Below are 1,502 nucleotides of genomic sequence, written 5' to 3' on the forward strand. Positions count from 1 at the left end.
TCGCATATAGCCATGAATTTGCCGTTTTTTTGCGACAGTCAAAATCGGGATGGGATGAAACCAACGGGAAATGTTATATCGGTCAAAAACAAGTTATACGTGGCCCGCTGGGTCACGTCTAGGAATCGAGATATATCGATTTGAAGTTAGTAACTATCATATAGGGGAAATATTCTAGTCAAAATGAGATACCTTCACTTAATTGTGAATAAAAGCGAAACGCGTCCATCGCTTTTCATGATCTATGTCTCATTTTGCTTAAAGGTTATGTGACTTTGCGTGAAAGTAATACGACTTGCCTTTTTTCCGTTTTGGATTTTTTATGAACTTAAAAAATAAAAAAAAATTTAATATTTTAGTCAAAAAATATTTTTTTGCTTCATACATTTATTTTTACCGGCAAAACTGTTGATTATATAGAAAAACGTTATATAAACAGATTAAAGGAATTGTAATTTTTAATTTGTTTGAGTAAAATCGGACTAGTGGTTCTCGAGTTATGTCAAAAAAAAGACCACCAAAGGTGACAATTTCCCCTATATGATAGTTACTAACTTCAAATCGATATATCTCGATTCCTAGACGTGACCCAGCGAAACGCCGGGACACGTATAGCTTCTTTTTTACCGATATAACTTTCCCCGGTAGTTTGAACCTTTTCCGATCACTGACCCCTACCATTTGTCTCACAGTGTTAGTTGTGGAAAAAATAATTTTGTCGCTCTGGTATTTTTTTATACCCGAGCGCACTTGTGCACAAGGGTATATTAATTTTGTTCACATAACGGTTGTTTGTAACAGCCAAAACGAATCGAGATAGATATAGACAAATGTATACATAAATTATCAGGATGAAAAAAGAAATCGATTAAGCCATGTCTGTCTGTCCGTCCGTCTGTCCGTCTGTCCGTCCGTCCGTGTACACGATAACTCGAGCAAAAATTGAGGTATCTCAACGAAACTTGGTATGTAGGTTTCCCTTAATCCAAGGTAGGTTGGTATTGAAAATGGAATGGCGAAATCGGACTGTAACCACGCCCACTTCCCATATAACGGTAATTTCCAGAAATACGAAAACTGCGATATTTTAGTAACTACTGAAGATAATTCACTCAAAATTGATATTTACAACAATTTTTAGACGAAAAATAAGAAAATTATAAATTTTTGGAAAATGGGCGTAGCCACGCCCACTTATGGTTACATGTGTATATCTTGGTAACCGCTGCACCAATTTCTTCCAAACTTGCACAGTTTTTGGCCTTGCTATAAGATACAAAATCGCCGAAAATTTTTAAAATCGGACGATAACCACGCCCACATCCCATATAACTACGGTGACCATCCGTTCTGTTTTTTGCAGGACCGTACTGTTTTTCAAAGGTCGGTCCTGCGTAGTTTTTCAAACCTGAAAAACTTGAAAATATACTGATTTTTTCCAAGTGTCCTGCATTTGTCCCGCATTACCGGAAAGTGGATGGATTTTTTCAAAAAAGTGTTTT

Source organism: Rhagoletis pomonella, unplaced genomic scaffold (assembly GCF_013731165.1).
Source record: "Rhagoletis pomonella isolate Grant_MI unplaced genomic scaffold, Rhpom_1.0 Rhpom_scaffold_00002, whole genome shotgun sequence".
Taxonomy (NCBI): Eukaryota; Metazoa; Arthropoda; class Insecta; order Diptera; family Tephritidae; genus Rhagoletis; species Rhagoletis pomonella.